This window comes from Petaurus breviceps, unplaced genomic scaffold (assembly GCF_028583685.1).
Source record: "Petaurus breviceps papuanus isolate PSGF00001 unplaced genomic scaffold, PetGlider_PUasm1.0 90897, whole genome shotgun sequence".
In the NCBI taxonomy this organism is placed as follows: Eukaryota; Metazoa; Chordata; class Mammalia; order Diprotodontia; family Petauridae; genus Petaurus; species Petaurus breviceps.
The window spans coordinates 12,142,952-12,163,385 of record NW_027187374.1 but is presented as its reverse complement, the minus strand read 5'-3'; the positions used below and the strand labels follow the sequence as shown (position 1 = coordinate 12,163,385).

Genomic DNA, 20,434 nt, shown 5'->3' with positions numbered 1-20,434 from the left:
TAATTGTAAGTGCTTAATTCTTATTAATTGACTTTTGATTTGACTATTTTTTTATTTGACGATTGACCTACTTCTTACTGTCTAACAGCAGCTGAACAGAAGACAGAAGAGGAAAAATCACCTCATTGGTTAAAAACACAGGATGAGTGGGGCGGCTAGGTGGCACAGTGAATAGAGTAATGGACCTGGAATCAGGAGGACCTGAATTCAAATCTGGCATCAGACACTTGATACACTTACTAGCCGTGTGACTTTGGGCAAGTTACTTAACCCCAATTGCCCACCAAAAAGCAAAAAAAACAAAACAAAAAAAAAGAACACACACAAAAAATAGAGGATGAGTGATGTAATAGTTTTAATTTATTAGCTCCTAAATCTAGCATTCAACATTCTCTAATTCTTTCACCACCCTATATTAGACTTTCATTATCTCATGTTGAAATTATAGAAACTGATTCTTAACTGGTTTACCTCATTTACTCCACCTTAACATATACCAAAGCTAGATTAAATATTCTATAGAATCGCTTTTTCTTATCTAAAACTGTCTACAAAAAAATGCCAAATTCCTTAGAAGGACATTCTGAGTTTTTCATAATTCCTATCTTTTTGCCCCAGCTTTCTCTCTGGTGAGAATAGCATTTCCTTTGAATACCAAATTATCTGTCTCAGCTTATCAAAATCAATTGCTAAATTTTCAATGTGAGTATTTGTGCCCCAGAAATCAACCAGCACTACAAATCAAGACTTGATTAGTAAATCAAGTTTAACTATCTAGACTTAAGAAAATGATGGAGAAAATAGTAATGCAGAATAATTTTTCTACTGTTTTGTGTGTTTTAAGAGAGCTGGTTGTTAAACATTCACCATCACATCCCTGGCACTAATCCACTGTTGATATAGTGATGAAGTGATCTAACTATCCTAGAAAGTAATTTGGAATGCTATTCCAAAGTCTAAACTACACATACCCTTTGAATCAGCCAAAACAACTTTGGAAGGATACTATGAAAAGATTAAAGACAGAGAAAGGACAATAAAAAACATTTAAGGCAGCAGTTTTCGTTAAGGTAAAGGGGCTTCATGAGGTAGAGTGCATTCATATAAATTAAAGAATGACTAAAAATTAAAGAGTGTGAAAGTGATGGAATATTATTGTTTCAGAGAAATAATAAACAGGAATGATTCAGAGAAACCTGGGAGGATTTATATGAAATAGAGTTAAGAAACCAGAACTATTTATCAATCACAAAGACACTAAAAGAAAACAACTAATGAGCAATCACAACTCTATAAGACTAATGATAAATCATGATTTCCGTCTGTTGAGTTTCAAAAAGAAACATGCATTTTCAGGCATAAACCATACAAGACAGGTAGGTTTTCCCAGAAAACACTTAGTTGTATTTTTTTCCATTTAGAAACAAATATGAACTTAATACCAAAGAAAATGTTCATTTCCATTTCCATAACTTTACCCAAATGAGCATTTTCATTATATATGACAATGCAAGTATATACCTTGCTTTTCTTTTAAAACATATAAAAAGTTCAATGTATAGCTTTTAAAACTGTCCTGCTTATTTCTACTTCTTAGACTTCTGTTCAGTTTTTTTAAAAGTTGCTTTAATTGCTCTCTTTATCTTTTTTAAAATTTTTTTTAAATTTTCCTGTCTCTTTTGATTCTTCCACCCCCTTCTACTGTGGGAAAAAAAAAGAGGAAAAAAACCGATCCTTTAAAACAAATTTGTCTGTGTGTTTTATATATGTGGGTAGTGGGTAGAATACTTCATTGTTACTCCTCTGGAATCATAGTTGGTCACCAAACTGCTCAGAGTATATCAAGTCTTACAAAGGATTTTTCTTCATAATGTTGGTATTCATGTATAAACTGTTCTCCCAATTCTATACACTCACTCTGCATTATTTCCCAGTAGCTATGAAACTGTCAATTTAATAATTTCTTATGATGTGAAAATATGCCATTACATTTTTATAGCATAATTTGTGAGTCATTCCCCAATAGATAATACACCTTTGATTTCCACTTCTTTGCTCTAACAAAAGAGATGCTAGAAAATATTCATTTTGGGGGTGGCTAGGTGGCGCAGTGAATAGAGCACCAGCCCTAAAGTCAAGAAGACCTGAGTTCAAATTCAGCCTCAGACACTTAACACAAAAACTAGCCGTGTAACCTTGGGCAAGTCACTTAACCCCAATTGACCTCCAAAAAGCAAAAAAAGACAAAAAATATTCAGTTCACTTGAGGCATTCTCTAGCTCCTCATTTTAACTCTGTGTGAATCTATATTGTGTCTTAAAAACAACATATTGTTGGATTCTCCTTTCTAATCTTCAGCTATCCATTTCTATTTTATTTCCGTGTTCACCAAATTCATGTTTATGGTTATTGTTCATTGTATATTTCCCTCCATCCTGTCTTCTTGTTATTTTTTACCCCTGCCCCACCTCATAAAGAGAAGGTGGTGAAAGAATAGTAGTTTGCCTAGCACTTGTGAGCTCTGTAAATGACTCAATCTTTTGCTAATCCTTTACCCCATTTCACACACACACACACACACACACACACACACACACTTTAATCACAAATTTTTATTCCTTATTTCTTTTTAATCCCCTTTCAGATTCTCTTTTCCAACACTGAAATTTGTCTGTCTCTTAAATCCCATTCTCTCCTCTTCCAGACCTTGACTACTTTCCTGTTGAGTTTAATACACTTCTATACCATTATCTTTCTCTATGTATTTGCTTGTACATGTGTACTCTACCTTCCCTTCCATGGTTCAGAAGAAAGTAAAGTTCATGCAATAACTATTCCCCTCAGTCCATCTTCCATATTTGTATATTCTTCGTCTTATCTATCATAGGTAAGAATGGGTTTCCCTCACTTCCTCTTCTTTTCCTTCCCAATATATTTACCAATCCCTTTCATTTCCTCTTTCTCCTAAAACAAACCAGAACAAACCACTTTTACATCCTTTGCCTTTCTACTGAACTTTTTCCATGACCCTTGAAGACACCTTTTTATTGTTCTCTTATTAACATATCATAGTATCTTTCAATTAAGCAAATATGTGAACCTTTCTATATTTCCTTTGTCTCTAGAATTTCTATTTCAAAATTTCTACTCAATTGGCCTTTTCAACAGGAATGACTGGAAATCCTTTATTTTGCTAAAGTTTCACTTTTCCCTCTGTAAAATTATTCTGAATTTTCCTGATTAATCTTCATTGAAAGTCTTCATTTTTTGCTTTTTGAAATATCATATTCCAAGCCCTTCTACCATACATCAGCTGCAGAGTTTTGTGTGATTTTTGTACTTGAATTCTTTCTTTTTGTCTGCTTGAAGCATTTCCGGATTTGGGTTATGACATTCCTAGGAGTTTTCAGTTCCAGGTTTCTTTCAGGTAAATTCTTTCCATTTTAATTTTGCTTTCTGGCACACAGTGGGCTTTTAATAAATGGTTATTGGCTGATTGGTTCTAAGAAATCTGTTAAGTTTTCTTTCGTGATTTCTTAAAATATGACATCCAAGCATTTTCTTAGGTCATTATTGTCTGGATGTCTAGTGATTGTTAAATTCTTTCTCTTTGGCCACTTTTCCAGGTTAGTTGTTTTTGATAATATGCACCTTACATTCTCTTCTCTTTTCAAAAATCTTTTTGTTTCAAGATTTTTTGTTTTTTCATAGAATCATTGTTTTTTATTTACCCATTCTACATTTAATGAAGTTTGATTATGAGACAACATGTGTTATTATCTGTTCTAAGGTATTAATTCTCCTAATTTTATTTTTTCCCTTCCTAGCTACTCCATTTTATATCTCTTGCTTCATTTCTTCTACGTATTCGTTTTTTTTTTTAAAGCAATTGGGGTTAAGTAACTTGCTCAAGGTTACATGGCCAGTTATTTTGTGTGGGTGCCAAGTATCTGAGGCTGGAACCGATCCCAGGTCTCCCGACTCCAGGGCTGGTGCTCTTACTCACTGCGCCATCTGGCCTCCCCTCTTCTATGTATTCTTATAGTCCTTTGGGCAATGATATTTATTTCTCTGAAGCTGTACTTGGATTTACTGTGAAGTTATTCTATTCTTCTGAGTTTACTACTTGGATACCTCTTTGTCCACAACATTTAGCCATTGTGTTCAGTGTTTTCTTTTGTTTATTCAAATCTGTAGCTTAAATTTCTGGATTGGAGGATGGTGTTCTGCTCTCATTTTCCTGGATGGCATAGGTTTGTTCTCAGTTTAGGGGCTAAGATTAAGCTCTGCCTTCAGCAGGAATTTTCTGACTTTGTCCCTGCAATGGTAATGGGAATTTAAAGATCGTCCCTGTCCCTTAATAAGCCTAAGGGAGTTTTGAGAACCTTCCTTGATTTGAAAATATACTCTCCCCCCAATGGGCTAAATGTGGTCACATGGAGTCTGTGGTGGGAGGAGTTTGCTGAAAGGTGGAGTGGAGCCCAACAGGAGAAGCTTGCTTAGGGGAGACTTGTTTTTCAGGAAGGCCCAAACCTTGTTACTTTGTAATTAGTCAGTGGGTCACCAGGGTTGTTATGTTCTTTGACCCTAGAGAAGGTTATATACACCTCTGAGGTGAGGTTTTACTTTGGGGCTCACTTATGGGAAGAGTTGTGTGATTTGGTCAGATGAGACTCTGGGCAGCTGTTGAGCCCTCCAACTTTGAAAACCCAGATGTTCGTGTTTCTCTCTCTGGTGACCAACTGTATGTATGGAATGGTCAGACAGCTAGAAGCCCTGTCTGTTGAATTGTGTTATTTTCTCTGTCTGTATATTTTTGTCTGCTTATAACTTCTGTTTGTATTCTCTGAAGTTCAGGGTGCTGACTTTTCCTCTGAACTAGGTAAATGATATGTGTTTGGTTAAAATAAGATTGTCAACCCTTTTTGAGTTGCTTTCCTTTAGAAAATCAGATCAAAGAACATGTGCTAGATGCCATCCTGGGTATGCTAGGGTGCTTGCTGCTACAGTCCCCCAGTATAGTTTAGGCCCATGCTCCCTGGATGTTGGATTAAACAAGGGCTACCTAGATTCGGATTTGGGCCTGCCTTCTGCTATAGATGAGGTCCCTGGATTTGCCTGTGCTAAATATTGCTCAGGCCCTAGTTTGTTTTGCACTGGGAAATGCTCTGCCTGAGATTTCCACCATGGATGAGGTTCCTGGATGCTGGATGATGCCCTGACCCTGTTTTCTGCTGATGATGAGAACCCTGGTTTGCCCTGTACTAGAAGATGCTTTATTCCCTTCTTTTGCCTCAAATTCTAGGGTTGGCATACACTCAGCACTGCTGTGACACTGAGTCCTTCCCTGCCCCTTTCTTCTACTAAGGGTGCTACTCAGATTCAATCTCTTGCTGTGTAACTGAGTGTCTTCATTCACTTCTACTTACCCTAACTTGTCTTTCAATAATTCCAATAAATTTATTCCAATAAATACTTAGTAAGTGCTAACTATGTGTGCAAAGTATTCTGTTAGACACTAGGATACAGAGGAAAAAACAGCAAAATTACAACATCTTCCTACTAAAGGAGCTTACTCTTTGGAGGGGAGACAAAGGGAGGTGATCAGAACACAGATAAGTAGGCTACAAAGCACAATGTAATAGGGACAAAAGAGGATGCAAAAAACGCTATTTGAGACAACGTGGGGAGACAGAGCTCACATTTGGCTTCTCTTCATAGAGAGTCATAGATTTAGAGCTAGAAGATTACAGGAATCATCTAACCTTATCCTCATTACACAGATAAGAAAATCAAGGCCTGGAGAAGTTAAATTATTGACTATAGGCCACACAGATAAAAAAAAAGCAAAGCATCCATTCACAAAGACCTTTCCATGCTTAAGTAGCTTTTATTACAATTATGTACCACAATTTGTTTACCATTCCCCAATTAGTGGGCATCTACTTTATTTCCAGTTCTTAGCTATTGCAAAATGTGCTGCTATAACTATGTTGGAGTCTATGGGAATTTTTCTCTTATCAATAGCTTTCTTAGGATATAAGCCTAGCAATAGACTCTTTAATTCAAAGGGTATAAATATTTTAGTCATTTTATTTACATAAATGCAAATTACTTTCCAAACAATTGTACCATTTCATAGTTCCACCAACGTATGCCTATCTTTCCACAACACCGCCAACATTGTCTATTGCAATTTTTTTTTTCCATTTTTGTCATTTTACAGGGTGTGAAGTGAATCCTCAGAGTTGTTCTGATTTGTATTTCTCTTATTATTAGTGACTTGGAGCATTTTTTCATGTGGCTATGAATTCTCTGCAGTTCTTTTGAGAGTTGTTTGTTCATATACTTTGACCATTAATCTACCAGGGAATAGCTATTTGTCTTATATCTAATATTTTTCTCCTCAATCTTTCCCAAATCAGTTGTTTTGGCTACAAGATGCTATATATCTTTTCTATTTTTATTTAGAATTTTGACTTTGTTTTTACATTTATTGTGGTCTCACGGAGTCATTGACTTCTATTTGGTTCATTATGATCTTCAGGGAGTTTGTTACTTGGTTTTGTATTCCTTGTGCCAGTCTGACTATTCTCTTTCTGATTTTTTTCCATAATTTTTATTTCTTTTCCATTTTTCTCTGTAGTGCTCTAATTTTAAGTATTAAAGTATATTAGTATTAAATTTTAATACTTTTTTAAAACTTTATCTTTTCTAAGAATTCTAATTGAACTTATGCCAATTTTTCCAATGAAGTTTTGTCTATAGATATTTTGTAATCACTCTCTTCCTAGTTTTTGTCTTGATCATTCTTGTTCACCATGATAGATTTTTTACTTGTTTTCTCTTTTTCCAGCCTATTTTCTGGCTTTAGATTATATGCTGATAGTGGACCCTGTGCATTTCTGAAGAGAAGATCTGGGCTGGTCCCATTGCTGCTTTCTTGGGGTGAGTATTATGTTGTTCTGAGATCTCAAGGTCAACCCAGGCTTGGGATCTGCAAGCTTTAAGTGTTCCCAAAATGGGCCAGATCTGATTGCCCTACACAGTCTGAGCCCTACAAATTCCTGCCCTGAGTTTGGGTCTAAGTAATAGACAATTGCGGCTGGCCTTAGCTACCACCAGCCAGCTGGGAGGCTCTGCAGCCTAGGAGTGACAGAACTACAGGCATAAATTTGGTATGGCATTCCTGACCTGATTATTCCTCTGTAGGCTTCAGACTGAGCTAGAAGCTGATCAATAAATGTTGGTGAAAGCTATAGACTTGTTTATGTTCTTCTCTGATACTTTTTAAACAGAATGAATAAATTTTTTAAACCATTTAAGCACTTACTTTGTGAAAAGCATTATTGCTAAGCAATGGAGATACAAATGACTGATTTGAGATAGTCCCTGTTCTCAAGGAGATAATGTTCTAAAAGGGAAGACAACACATATAAAGGGGTTCAAGTCAGATGGAAAGCCCCTATGGCCCTTCAAGTACAGCAGCAAATTAGTTTGTAATTCACCTTCTTTAATGACATTTCTTCTGATAAGCCACATTTATTTCTGGTACTGAACCATTTGATAGTGCCACAATCATTTTTCTAGATCTTTGGTTGCTATTATCACTGAGGAACCAGATCTGTAGAACCTGAAGAAGCAATTGCCAAGTAGCAGCTCCACAAGGATTAATTCCCTGGATAATGATCATTTGTGCTGTACTGGTTGTCTTGGAGCTACTGCTCTATCTGGAGCTCTTGTGATCAGTCTTAAGCTATCTCTTATCAGTCTAAAGAAAAGTGGTTGAGATTGTAGTGAATTAACTGCTCTAATCCTCTGTCTCTCTCTCTCAGGATAAGTTATTGTTTTGAGGAAACTGACTTTATGCTATTTGGTTACTACTAGGATAACTTGTGCTGTTGTTGGGGGGGGTGGGGATTTGGGGGGAGAAGGGCTGAAACAGGAAAACTTGGAGAATGGCACTCTTCCCAAGAATCATGGAAATTAATTTTATGGAAATGGTAGTTGATCAGCAGTTGGTGCTGGGTAATGGTGAAGATGGCAGGTTCATTTTCCGTAGTGGTTGCTCCTTTTAATGATGGCTTCTAGAATAGAAGCAGGATCAGTCACCTGGGGGACACTGCTACTTCCAGGGCTAGTGGGCTCAAGGTCTTGGGTTGCTTCCATTAGGGTCAGAATTATGTATATAGTGAAATAAAAACTTTCAGATGTGGCCAATGTTTGGATTTGTTTTGCTTGATTATACTTTTTTTTAGATGGTGAGGGAAGAGTTGTATTATGGGTGGAAGAAGCCAGGTTGGTGATGGTGATGCCAAAACAACAGAAATAAAGAAAAAAGTGTTAGTGCAATTTTTAAAAATATACATGAGAGAAAAACAAAGGGGACAGAGATAAACAGATCAAGCATTGGTATTTAGTTATAAAAAGTAACACCCAGTTTTTCTCTTCATTAGGCTAAAAGAATTTTACATGAGTTATTAGATTTATTTATTATTGCTCTAGTATTGATTTCAAATATGATTTGTCCCATTTATTGTTAAAAATCAGACTAGATCTGGACAAAATAGATAATATTTGTCTTCCATGCTTCCTTATTCTGGGTCATCTGGAGACAAATGGCACTGCTAACTCTCCCAACACCCTTCAGAAATCCAGTTCCCTCCATCCATAGTCTCACCTCTCAGATGTTGGCTAATAATTTAGAATCAGTCACAAACAACTCTTCAGACCTTGGAAGGAACCTTAGAAGTCATCTTGTTCAACGAGGCTATTTATACCTGAGGATCGAGGAAGTTGAGTAACCTGTAAAATGTCACTCAGATATAATTGAATTTGACTCCAAACTTAACAATGCTAACACTTCTTCACCGTGTTTTCTTCCATACCTCTAACACTAAAACTTCATGTAAAAAGAGATGGAAGACAATTTATGAAGAGTATCTGCTCCTTCCCAGTGACTGCATGGTAAAGCCAAGTCTTTCTAAAACACATTAAATCCAGTCACTCAAAAGAAATTGACTTAACTACAGGGGGGAAAAACTAAATGAATGTCTATTGTCCTCAGTATAGCATGCAATTGTATAGACAGACCATTAATTTGATCTATCACTTTATAGAATGTGATTATGTACTGTAGTTGCACAAAGAGCTAGGAATTAAGAGAAAGAAAAAGAAGTAGATTACATTTGAGAAATAGTACAGTACTTTTAATTATGCTAAACTACTCCATGACTAAAATCCCATCTTTTTTATTCTAACATCTATTCAGTAACAAGATACAGTTGCAGATCATGGTTAAAAAAAATGCCTACAAAGAATAAAAATGTCAAGTGATCAAACAGACAATTTAAAAATTGCACACAAAGGAAAATGCTGGGCAGACACATGTAGACTACAACATTTTATCAACTATTTATGGGCAATATAAAAGATAACATGGAGGAAATATGTGATCAGAAAAGGAGATGATCAGCTGTGTAGTAAGGGCAAAGGACAGTAAACAAATAACCTGAATGAAGCACTGGCCTCCATGGAATATTAAAATACCTAAAGTTCCCAAACATGTTAGGTAGCAGCTGAATGATGCAATGGATGGAGCACTGGGTCTGGAGTGAAACCTTGGATTCTAATTTGACCTCAGATTATATGACCTAGCTATATGACTAGCTATATGACCCTGTTCAGGTCACTTAATGGATTTGCCTCACTTTCCTCAACTATAAGATGGAGGTAGTAATAGCACCTATATCCCAGTGTTGTGAGGAAGAATTATATAAAATAGGAAGGTAAGGATGAATTGTATGGGATCCTGGATCTTTTGAAGTATATATGATAAAAAATACTAATGTCTTCTTAGAATGATGAAGCAGTAGATTTGTATTCATGTATACATTAGTTGTTAGTAATCAATTGACAGCATATACTTACAATCAAGTTTTTTCTACAAAGAGAAATAATGCTTTTATATTTACTAGGTTTTAGCACAGTTTATTATATTGTTAAGAGGTGGATACATTTCATCAAGGGTGGGCTGGAGCTAGCTTGTCAGCCTCTGAGAGCCAACCATTAAATTTTCAGTGTGAGTATTTACACTTTAGAAATCAACAAATACTATGAATCAAGACAATTGTTTTGTTGATTGTCTAGACTTAAGAAAGTGATGGAGAAAAATTACTAATGATGCAATTATTGATGAAATAATGATTAACAATAATGAAATTAAAGTAATAATGCAGATTAAACCTTAAAACGTATTGTGCATTATTTTTTGGAGAGTCACTTGTTAAATGTTTACCAGAAAACCCTTGCATCTTATCATAATTACCACTATTTTGAAATTTTGAATAATGATTGCTGTCTAGACTCAAACAAAACAAAAAGATCATTTTTTTTGTTCAACTATAAGATAGGTTTACTTTTGTTCAGCTATAAAATTTATATAAAACATAAATTGCTATAGCCAATTGCTTTTAAAAATTAAGTTTCAAACTATGTTCACTTTATTGCTCCCAGTTATAAATAGCATAACTTCATGCTTCAACTTGCACTTCCTAAATCCAAATATTCCCACAAATATTCATTCCAAATTGCTTTAACTTCCCTTAGTTTGGGGTGTTACCAGTTTCAGCAACTCCCACCAAAGTATCAATATCTCACTGATTCCTCTAAATTAAAAATAAATTCTTTTTCAACTTATTATATAAAGTAATAAAAAGTCATAGTGACACAATATCTAAACAAAGCTTTCCTCCTCTGTAATTTAGTTCAAAACTACAATGTCATCACATACATTTTAAAAGGTAGACTTTGGGAACCTTGGCACAATTCATAAGTAAAATAAAAATATGTTTGCTATCTTAAAACAATCACTCATAGGGGCAGCCAGGTGACGCAGTGAATGGAGAATTGGCCCTGGAGTCAGGAGGACCAGAGTTCAAATCCAGCCTCAGACACTTGACACTTACTAGCTGTGTGGCCTTGGGTAAGTCACTTAACCCCAACTGCCCTGCCTCCCTCCTCCAAAAAAGAAGAGCAATCATTCTGCATTTTACTCCTTTATTTCCTGTATCATAGGGATAGTGAATAACTTTAGGCCTACAAAAAAGATATGATGATACAAGAAAAATGCCTTCTAAAAACTTCCAGAATTTATAGGCTACACATTAAACACAGAATTGTTTTTGAAAGACCCTTCTTAGAGACCATCTTTATTCTGGATCAAATATTAGTTTTCATTCCTTAGAGTCAATGTAAGGACCTGAACATTCCTGTGATTTTGCTGATTATAGAAAAATCCAGGTGAAGAATTGCCATGAAAGCTAGTACCTTCTCTTCAGGTTATAGTCTTAAGGAGTTGCCTTAAACCTAAAAGGTTAAGTGGCTTGCCCACAAAACCTATATATGTCAAAAATGAGAATTGAACCCAAGTCTTTCAAGTTATGAAGTCAGATCTTAACCCATTATGCTAAGCTACCTCTCTAGGCTCAAAGTAAAAAAGTAATAAATTAATTTAGGCATATATTTTTATTATTCTCATGTACACCCATTATTGTGGAGTAGTAAATAGAGGCAATTAGGGTGGTGAGGTGAATGGAGTGCTGGACTTGGAGTCAAATATTTACTAGCTTTGTGATCCTAGCCAAGTCACTTAACCACTCTCAGCTTCAGTTTCCTCATCTATAAAATGTAGCCTTATTTCATAGGGTTTTGTGAGGGCCAAATATAAAGTTCTTTGTAAACCTTAAAGTGTCATATAGATGCTACCTATTATTATTAATAGTATTATAGTAAAAAGTCACACAATTATCATTTCCTCAAACACTTCAGAACATACACCAAGTCAAGCCCTTACTTTAATTGCTCAATTACTGCTTCATATATGCAAGTTGGTATTCAAGATTATGTCATACTCCCAAAAAATAGAACTTAAAAGTGATTTTAAATATAAAAGCTCAGTTTAGAACTTTGTTTTTGGAAGCACCTTTTCATTTGAGAGGATTGTCTACATTCTGCTTATACTTAAATTTATGAAATTAAATATAAATATATATAATATATATATATAAAATACTTGTCACCAGATTTACAATGTAATGTTTTGCCTTATCTCCTCCTACAGAAGGACAAATGAAATGTCAAGTTAGGAAAGGATTTCCCTCCTACTCTCACTGCACTTCCCCTGAAGAGCCTTGTAACCACACCATTAGCAGTGCAAAACCAAAGCTAAGGATTAGGAGTCATTTTATTGTATTTTGGGGAGGCAGCTGAAGGTTGTGTGAGTATTTATGGTAGTTGTTTGTAATAAGTTCATTGCCTTTACTTAAGATCGAAACTCTTTGAACTAATTGGTGGGAAAAGTTTATATCAATGAAAAAAGGCTGATTTTGGATTGAGGAAAACCTAGGGTCAAATCCAAGATCTGACACATATGATCTGTTTGACCTTGGGACCTCTCCATGACTGAGACAACAGTGGAAGGTGTTTTCCCAACAGGAGTTCTCTATAATGATAAAACTACAGGTATGGATTTGTTTTTAAATGCATAGCTAACAAACCTTATGTTGAAAATGTCTAAAGTTATGAAGTTAGACACTGAAGTACTAAAGTCCTTATGTGTGCCTTAGTTTAGAGTTCTTCCTCTAAAGGACATTAGACTAGAACTCATTGTGTGGTTGTCTTAACACTTCTCTAGGCTTCAATCTCTTCATTTGTTAGATTGGATTAGATAATTTATAAATGGCTCTCGATTCTAATTTGTTCAGTGGAACTCCATGAAATCATTCTTGTTGTAGAATAAGTAATCTGCATATGAAGATCTACCACTAAGTTTCAATTGTCAGTTTTTATTAGAAAGTATCTTTTATGACTTTTTAAAAAGAAGTCAGTACCTGTTTTCAGCAATACAATGATCCAAGACAATCCCAAAAGACTAATGATGAAACTTACTATCTGCCTACAGAGAAAGAACTGATATAATTTGAATACTGAAGCCTCCAGAAAAAAGAACTGATATTACTTGAAGACTGACATGTTATTTTTCATTTTCTTTTTTCATTCTTTTTCTCTTATTCTAGTCTTCTTGTAAAAAAAATGACTAATATAGAAATGTTTTACATGGTTGCATATGTATAACCTATATCTGATCTTACTGTCTCAGGGAGGGGAGAGGGCAAGGAGGAAAGGAAGAAAGGAATTTGGAACTCAATTTTTTTTAAAAAGTTAAAAAAATGTTTTAATATGTACATGAGGAAAAAATAAATATATTAAATTTCAAAAAAGAGGTGACTAATTTTGAATAATTCTAATATTTTTGTAGTGACAACTAACTTTTCTATGTAGTCTAGAGTAAAATTTTAAATAGCTTCAGATTTTTTTTTAAAATGAACTATAAAGTAAAATTGCATTTTGAAAAAATAGCACCTAAAAAGAGAGTGTGTCTTCAACCACAACCAGAAACAAAAGAAATAAAGCAGTGTTCACCTAACAAGTTCACCTGATAGCTAAAAGGCAGGCAACTGCCTCAAAAATGAAGTGTGATGATTCAAAGGACTCCAAAAAACAAAACAAAAAAAAAGACTTTAATTCCAATACTTATTGATTGATTAATTAAAGAAAAGTGTCAAGTTGATCTGGAAATGAGTTCATAATCTCAATCAATCTTGCTTTCACTAATAAATATTTTTTATTTTTAAGCTAACTTTACCACATATAGCTTATAATGAGTGATATGAATTTATGTATTACATAAGCATATACATCCCCTTATGTGAAAACCAACAAATAACTTTGTTTTCTGTCAATATGACACATGTATCCTGAGTAGGCACTGGAGCAGGACTATGAAAGAGGCTTCCTTGCTATAAGAAGAGTTATTGCATTGTTACATACTTTTATATTACTATTATTACTTAGAAAACAGTAAAAATCAGCACTAATACTGATTTTTAGAAAACAAAAAATAATTTCCTGAGATTTTTTAAAATTCCTAACCTATAATATAAGAAATTTGATATGGTATATACATATAAAATGATCAAAGAAATAGAATCAAAAACAACCTCAAAATTCTTGCTGTGGCATTTTTTTCTTTTAACTTATGATTTTATATAATTTCTTGCATTCTGTTTGGATTTCTAAAATAATCACATCAGATAAAATTTGATACAAAGATATTTTGAATTTAAGTGTTTTTAATACTTTTTTTAAAACAAAGCTTTGAAAAGTGGGAGAAATATTTATATCCAAAATCACAAGGTTGAAAAAGGACAACATACATTAAAAACAAATGACTATAGGAAACATTCATTGGCAAAAATTAAACTGTTAGTAAAACTCATAATGATGGATCTTTTTTAAAAAATCGACAGAATACCTCTGCTTTCACCTCTTTATTAGAGTAAAGTAAGTGAAATGAACTGTTGTAGAGGAAGGAAAAACTGAAAATTTTAAAGGATGTTTGAATTATATTAACCCACAAGTATTTATAAACTGTTTAGCAGTTTATATTTAGTACTAGTTCCTCATTTTACTTACATAGAAGCAAACTGTAATTAAATTACAAATTTATAAATAACACAGTATTCCTAAAATTTTTCTTTATGAACATAGCCTTGCATGTTATTAACATGCCTACTTTTCCCTACTAGTCCTGGATCATTATTTCAACCATTTTTTAAATAAATTTTCATATTGCATGATGATCAACTGTGAATGACTTAGCTATTTTCAGTAATATAATCATCCAAGACGATTTTGAAGGATTTATGAAAAATACTATCCATGTGCAGAGAAAGAACTGGTGAAATCTGAATGCGGACCAAAGCATATTTTTAAACATTATTTTTCTTTTTTTTTTAATTTGGCTTGTTTTTTTCCTTCACAACATGACTAATATAGAAATATATTTTGCATGATTGTACATATAAAACCTATACCAAATTGCTTGCCTTCTCAGTGAGGGGGGAGGAGAAGGAAGGAGGGAATTTTGAACTAAAAAAAATTTTTTAATGTTAAAAAAATTTACATGCAATTGGGAAAAATAAAAGACAAATAATTCTTTAAAATAAATTGCTATCGGGGCAGCCAGGTAGCACAGCGAGTAAGAGCACCGGCTCCAGTGTTGAGAAGACCTGGAGATCGAATCCCGGGCTCAGACACTTAGCACCCACCCAGAAACACCTGGCCGTGTAACCTTGAGCAAGTTACTTAACCCCAATAGCTTAGGGGCAGCCAGGTGGCTCAGCGAGTAAGAGCACTGGCTCCAGTGTCGGGATGACCTGGATCAAATCGGGGCTCAGATACTCAGCACCACACCCAGAAATAACTGGCCATGTAACCTTGAGCAAGTTGCTTAACCCCGATTGCTTTAAAAATAAAATAAAATAAAATAAATTGCTATCCACTTTGAGTCTCATTTTTCTCTTTGGTTTAGCATGCTTTTTAAAAATAAATCTCACTGCTATAACTGCTAATAGTAATAGCCAGTATTTATATAGCCATTATGGACTGCAAAACACTATATTTATTTTATCTCATTTTAGCTTTACAATTGTTGAGTGTTGCTTTTATTTTTCCTTTTTTACACATGACAATTGAAGCTGAGATAGGTTTACTAACATGCCCTCCTTCACACAAATATTAAGTGTCTAGAGTAGAATTTGAACTTATTTTTCTAACTCTTGAGTCCAGCCCTCCTACCCATTAGGCCACCTGGCTACTGCTGACAGTACTAAAAGTCTACTACCGCCAGTTACTTCCATAATGCATTAAAAGTTGAGTCTAAGGAATGTGATAATTCTCTACACATAATCTGTTAAATCTAATACAATATTTCAGTGAACTATAAAAATTATTCATATAAAAGGTAAGATATGATAATGTTGTTCTACTGATAACATTTATGGTAACAGATATTGCATTGGGTTCATTGAAAAATATTTCTGATTGAAGATTAAAATTTTTTGAAATATAGAAGGATTCAATATATAACTGAAATATGCTTCTACATGACATGAGTGATTTTATATTTTAATATTAATTTCTTCACGTAGTAACAAATTTTTACTAAGTCCATGCCTCAATCTTAATCCAACAATAACAAAAAAAAAAAAACACAAATATTCATTGGTTCAGATAATCTTGGACTATTAATTACATTCTAAACTTTATTGTTTTAAGTAAAATCTTAATGTAATATATTTTATAGAGCCATGAGGTCATTGTGTATTTGGAAACAGTAAGTAGATGTTGTCTCATTCAAGTATCAAAACAGATGCCATACAAAACAATGGATGAGAAATAACGTAAACTTGACCCTAATGAATTAGGTGGTAGTTAATTACTAATTATTAGGAGAGAGGAGTACCTCTGGGATCAAGAAGAAAAGACATTATATCTGAAGTCATATATATCCCAGTTCAAATCTGAACCTTGCCATTTAGGTTTCGAGTTTTCAAGTTCTTCATCAGTATTATAAGGATAGGGTAGTACAGATGATTTTTAAGGTCCTTTTCAACTACAAATCCATTATGCTATAAAAAGTAAAGGGGCGGCTAGGTGGTGCAGTACATAGAGCAGCAGTCCTGGAGTCAGGAGGACCTGAGTTCAATCCAGCCTCAGACACTTGACACATTTACTAGCTGTGTGACTTTGGGCAAGTCACTTAACCCCAATTGCCCTCCAAAAAGCAAAAAAGAGAGAGTATGCATGATCATAGAAAGTTGGAAGAAGTCCATACCCTTCATTTTACAGATTAGGTAACTGTACCAGAAGAGGTTATGTGACTAAATTATGGTCGGCAACAAAATGCTGACATTCAGAATTTTAACAGAGAATACCTGACTCCAACCCCTGCTGGATTTTTTTTCTTTTCATTACACCATTGGATGAAGGAAGAAAGGGAGGGGGAGGAAAGGAATGATAGAGAATGTGAAGACTATCAGTCTTGACACTATTAAAAATTTTAGACCTAGGTACTTGATCAAAACCTATGGGGCCTCTAGATGGCACAGCAGATAGAAGTCTGGGCCTGCAATCAAGAAGACTCCTCTTCCTGAGTACAAATCTGAGCTCAGACACAGGTAGTAAACTGTATGACCCTCGGCAAGTCACTAAATACTGTTTACCTCAGTTTCCTCATCTGTAAAAATGAGCTGAAGAAGGAAATGGCAAATCACTCCAGTACCTTTGCCAAGAAAACTGCAAATAGGGTCATGAAGAGTCAGATACCACTGAAAAGACTAAACAACAACAACTTGGACTTATGTATAAGAATATAGGTTCTATGTTCAAAAAAAAAGTATATAGAAGATAGTAGTGGGGCAATCATGCAATTTAAAGAAAACTTTCTTTCAACAAAGGAAGAATAGTAAGGATAGAACCACCCTTACTGTCATATCAAAAAAGAACCAACTATTTTCCTGACAAACCATCCCTATTTCCTGACAAACCAAACCATATTACCCTGCTATGAGATTTCTTACCCTTTCCAAATAAGCAGGGAATTTATATTTCCCTTAATGGACTGATCAAATCCATTCAATATTTTTATGCTGTATTTTGGGAAACTACCTTTTTTCCATCTCATCCTAGCAAGCTTCTCAAATCACTCTCCTCCATTCCTTGTGATGAGAGAAGGTGGTGGAAAAGGAAAGTTTTTCTTATCCCCTAAATTGTGTGTTGGCTTGGACAAAGGAAGAAAACTTGATTTTCTATCTCTGACATCTGTAGAAGGTCAGAAGTGATGGACCACACACACACACACGAACAAACTACTGGGTGAAGCTGAAGGCAGACAAGAACTGAATTTAATTGTCTCTAGCACACTCTCATTTTAAGGCTAAAGAAAATTTGGCCCCGGGGAGGTGTCACACAAGTAGACAGAAACAGAAGCAGAAGTCGAACCCAGATCCTCTGACTCCAAAGACGTGTTCTTTCCATTGTACCACACTGACCTTTACCTCAGGCAGCCTTTGGTCCTCTCCACAATTTGTGTCCAGAGTGGACATCTACTGAGACTGAGTTGTCTTAACCGAAGTTAATTAAGCCTTCAGAAAATGGAAAGCACTGTTTTCCTATCATTATCCAAACATGCCAGTGCTCACTGAGTTAACAACGGTAGCTCAGACTTTCGTCTGTTATTTCCCGGAGGCATCCTCAGGTCCCAGCCTCAGCGGGTCTAGAGAGGAAGGGAGGGAAGAAGGAAGAGAGAGTGGTCATCTCTCGTCCTTACTCCACCCCCACTCCTGCCCCTTGGTCTTAACATGTAGTCCTCACTCCCACCCTGAGATTCTCTGTCCCAAGCTTGTTTTCTCTCTCAAACTACTTGAGTCTCACTCCAGCCATCTGTCAAAACTTTTTCCTTGCTCTTCCTACTTAGGGATGGTGGGGAAGGAAAGAGAGCGGCAGGGAGGAGGTAATAGAGAAGGAAAAGGGACTGACATGTTTTAATTGACTTTCCAGCATGTTGTGGGTAGGAAGAAAAGTTGAAGAAGAGGGTAAGAAGAGAGACAACCAGGACTTACCACCGGAAGAGTAGAGACCTGGACTGAGTGAAAAGCGGAGATGCTGCTACTGCCGCCCAGGGAAGCATTGTGGCTGCAGCCAAGGCTCTGGCCGGTGGGTTTTGAGGGGTTGGGTGGGGGAAGTGTTGGCCCGGGGCTCAATGAGTCTCTTTCTTTCTCCAATCATGGATGAATGCAACTACCCAAACTCTCAACTCTTATTACCAAAGTGTAACTTCCAGGGGATGTGTGTGTGTGTGTGTGTACCCGAGTGTGTCCATGTGACAACTCGTTATAGATCTATTAATAGCTCAGAAGAAGAAGAAAAAACTTAACTCAAAAACTTTTCAAATAACATTGGAGAATCTTTTTTATCTCTGAAAGGGATAAGAAAGAGACGCTGGAAATGAAATCAAAATTTCAAGTTTGAGAGTAAGGAGAAGGGGGGAAGTAAAGGTGTGGGTGGGGAAGCTTAAAGAAGAGGTGTTGACTAATACTAGTGTTGTATGATTTGTCAAATTAAGTCTGGATTTCTTCAATCTAAGTGGAAATCATTAGAAAATAACCTGAATTCCTAAACATAAAGTTCAAAAAATCACAATTTTTTAAAATGTAGATAGAAATGAAAAGAAGCAGAAAAGGGAAAAAAACTAATTTCAGTAGGATAAATTATAACCACCTCTTGTTACAGATGACAGTGTCCATAAAAGGACTGGTGGTAGGGGAAGAGATAAGTGTAAATGTGTGGAGAAGGAAAGGAAGAAAACAAATAGGTACATACACATATATGTACATATACATATATATATATAGGAAGTAGTTTAATAGTATCAGCTTTTCTGAGAAGCAATTATACATATGCACACAGAATTTTTAAAAATGAAAACATAATAAGTAAAACTACTCAGATTATGAAAAATTTCCAAAGAACTAACCTCATCTTAAAATAAGTTTTAATTTTAAAAGTTTGCTTACCTATATATTTCTTCATCCATTTTCTGGGTGATATCCATATCATTCTGGGTGATATTCATGTCAGTAGTATAAGTTCCAGGTATTTCACATTGTCCACCTTCCTGTCCTGACCAACTGAAAAACTAGCAATGCTGGTATCTGGACCCAAACAGCCATGAATAACTACCAGAAAAGAAAGCTAATGGGAGAAAAAGAAGGGAAGAGGAAAATTAAGCACTCCTTTAATATAAAAAAAAAATAAAACTGCTTCAACTTTTCAGGCAGAGCAGCATAATCTATTAATTGGTTACTATTAACATGCCTCTTTTTTTTTTTTACCTTAGTACATAGAAGTCTGATTGAGAGTGAGGAATGTTTTCAATGAAAGTAGAGTTATTTTAGCTGCAGACATGTTTACATTTCTGTGGTTTAGTCTATAACTTTCTCTTTTTCTAGCTTACAAATTCTGCTCCATGAAGCAAAGCCCTTAGCTCCCAGACATTCCAAAAAGTCTGCCAAAATAATAGAAAAAAAGAGAGAGGAAAAGCACACACACAGACCCCCAAGTATAGGTCAAGATCAGAGTTGATTTTGAGTAGTGTGAATAGGCCTCCCTCTCCACTCTCTTTCCAGTTAAGAAAATTTTCAGGGCTCCATTTCCTGTTTGCAAGGGGAAAAAAAAATGAAGTGGGTCTACATATTGACTTTTTTTTTTTTACAATGCCTTTTCTAGGACCTATAGCTCTAAAGAAAACTTTAACACTATAAATGCCAAATATACTTGTTAATTTGAAATTCTACTATGCCCTTAAGTTCAACAAACATGTTAAAAGATTTGTTAAGTATAAAGCACTACACAGGATATTGAAGACACTGGGGGATGGGGAAGGAACCTTCCTTTTTCTAATCAAGGGTTCTTAACCTGTCTGTATATAAATTTGAAGAACTCTGAACATGGATGAAAAAAATACATCATT

General features: G+C 35.1%; 2 long non-coding RNA genes across 2 annotated transcripts in view; one reads left to right on the top strand and one right to left on the bottom strand.

Annotated features, from left to right (window-relative positions):
* LOC138151360 (uncharacterized) overlaps positions 1 to 20,111 on the bottom strand; it is a 34,280-nt gene extending 14,169 nt beyond the window's left edge. The window contains exons 1-2 of the long non-coding RNA XR_011165799.1: positions 19,797 to 20,111; positions 19,479 to 19,656 (exon numbers count right to left, since the gene is read on the bottom strand). This is a non-coding gene — a long non-coding RNA (uncharacterized lncRNA). The remainder of the gene's footprint in view (positions 1 to 19,478; positions 19,657 to 19,796) is intronic.
* On the top strand, positions 5,941 to 19,469 carry LOC138151362 (uncharacterized). Its single transcript, XR_011165800.1, has 3 exons — positions 5,941 to 6,948; positions 10,879 to 10,984; positions 18,463 to 19,469. It is a non-coding gene; the product is annotated as an uncharacterized lncRNA (long non-coding RNA).
* Positions 20,112 to 20,434: the final 323 nt, after the last annotated feature.